We start from the raw sequence: 2,474 nt of genomic DNA on the forward strand, positions 1-2,474 counted from the left end.
ATGTCTGCAGCTTCCTCCCTCACTCTCTTTCTTCACCTCATCTTCCCCATCTTCTCCCCAAGTGCCACCACTACTACTCTGTCTCCCTACTCTCTCTCTCTCTTTCAAATCCTTAAAACCCCTCAACATCATTTGCTTCTCTTCAAATTATTCTCACAACGAAAGCAAAAAGCCGAGTGGCTCTGCAAAGAGCTACGATGGCTCCACGAGGAGCAGAAGTGGCTCTAGGAGGAATAGCACTGGGTGTGCGACCGTGACACACTCCTCCATGAGATTGCTGAGCTCAAGCTCAAAATCCAGGCTCCCGAAAGCCAGAGAGGACTAAGAGGAGGGGCTTCTGTGGTGTCGGAGTTTGACACCATTGCCAGCGTCACCGGTTTGTTTCAGATGCTTAAGGAGAAGGATTTGATAACAGATACAGGGTTGAGTCCCAAAACCGTGGAATTGGATCATCAAGAAATTTAGGAGATTCAAGAGGAGGTGATTGCTAAGAGGAAAATGACAAGGAGCAGAAGCGCTTTGCGGAAAGGATTGGAAGGTGAAGAGGTTCAAGCAATGCAGCATACTTTTGAAAGGCGAATTTTATTTTTTTGGTTTCTACGATTCCTGAGCTTACAATTAACTAAATGCATCAACTCTTTCATAGTAGAAACTAGAAAGGTGTAAAAATTTTCCAATTGGGTTTCTCTTTCTTATTCTGCATTCAAACATGTTCCAATATTCGATTGTTTGAATCGTTGATGACATGAAGCATTGCTAAAATTGGGGTTTTATTCGGGTAAGGAAGACATGGAGTTTTCCAGCTTCTCAAGCAGGACAGAACACGATGTCAAGACTTGGCAAGGAAGTTTCAGATTCGTTGTATGTGACTGCGCATCATTCGTAAAGAGAGAAATTTCAGAACAATAAGGTTAAATAAAACAATGGCAGTGGAAAGTTTTATGTGGGTTACTGAACTTGTAATAACTTGTTTGACAGGCCTCCTTAGACGTTCCTCAAGGCAGAATAGTGGTTGCATAACTTCTTGTGTATGCGGATCAACAAATTGAGGGTGTAGATGACAAAAGGGTGGCTACACCAAAGGTATGTTGGGAACATGAGGTTCTAAGCTAGCAGCATTCATACATTAGTTACGGGATGTACTGCATCAGCCTTTACTAAAAGGAAGCAACTGATGTTTTAAGTTTCAGTACCAATATATACTTCGGAATCATGCTTCGAACTAACATAATGGTTTGATAAGTCATTTACTTGCATGCCTTACTTCAGTGAAAAATAACAGTTTGCATCGTTACGAACCAAAAACTCGTTTGATTGTTCAACTTGAAGCAAATTATGCCTTCATGTACCAAAGAAGCAATCGTACTTTTTGAAAAACAAGCACTCATACTTAGTTGCGAAATTGACATAAATCTCTAACTATTCCGCTAAATTGGAAACGAAGTTTTGTGGTTAAGCTTTAGCTAGCAACTCGAAACATTGTAATGATGCTTCTAATGGTTGAGTTGGTTGTGCTGTTTAGGAGGATGCAAATGGAGGTACAGTTACTTTTGCAACTGACATATCAGAGATCCAGCAAATAGTAGTGAAAGAAGAAGGCGGTACAGAAGTAGAGGTATCCCACCATCAAGTTTTTCTCTTAAGAGAGAATCGCTGAGAAGATTCTACTAGACTTATAACCAACAAGAAAAAAGGTGGTGATGGCAATATGGCGGGTACCTCAGCAGGGTGCCTTACATGTCGAGGGGATGGCGGCATACTATGTACAGGTACTTCCTGCCTGTCTTCCGACTTTGTCACGATTTAGGTTCACTTCACTCAATCCAACCCTACTTCATACGCGTGTGTATCTTCGTTCACTTTCTAAAAGAAAATTGAACAAAGCTTTTAGTAAGTGACAGTTTTTACATGTGTAGAATGTGACGGAACAGGTGAACCAAACATCGAAGAACATGTGAGATGATTTTACACAGTAATCATTAAGTTGAATGATAGAAGTTCTTGGATTGGGTGGAGGAGGGAGCAAAATGTTCATATTGTGAAGGTCTCGGATATACGATTTGCGACGTATGGAATGGAAATCAGTAGTTTAGCCATGAAATACATACTTGTACAATTCGGTACATGTGCAATTTTATGCTATAGTGCATTTATTTGGCTGTTTAGTGACAATGTATTTAGATTTATACACGAATGCGGAAAATGTACATCTATTGTATGTTCTCCCCGCACCATCCTACAAAATCTTGGTTGAAAGAGTTAAGATTTTGTTTGTTGGAGGACTTTTAGGTTGAGTTGGACTTGAGCTTTGAGAATGTCCTCTTGTCTCCCTTGGTGCGAGTTCGCAACAAGTCTCGGGATATCTCGAAAGTGATAGCTTGTCTTAGGAAATGTCCTGGTAACATCAATGGCTCGAAGATAGCAGGAAAGATCAAGATAATGACTTACTCAAGTGAAGAGTGGTGTGGAAGCTA

The 2,474-nt window shown here is 40.7% G+C and overlaps 1 pseudogene; it reads left to right on the plus strand.

Moving 5' to 3' along the window:
• On the plus strand, positions 1-2,088 carry LOC125471384 (annotated as a pseudogene).
• Positions 2,089-2,474: the final 386 nt, after the last annotated feature.

The sequence above is a fragment of a genome, unplaced genomic scaffold (genome assembly GCF_019419815.1).
Source record: "Pyrus x bretschneideri cultivar Hongxiangsu unplaced genomic scaffold, Pyrus_bretschneideri_v1 Contig107, whole genome shotgun sequence".
Classification (NCBI taxonomy): domain Eukaryota; kingdom Viridiplantae; phylum Streptophyta; class Magnoliopsida; order Rosales; family Rosaceae; genus Pyrus; species Pyrus x bretschneideri.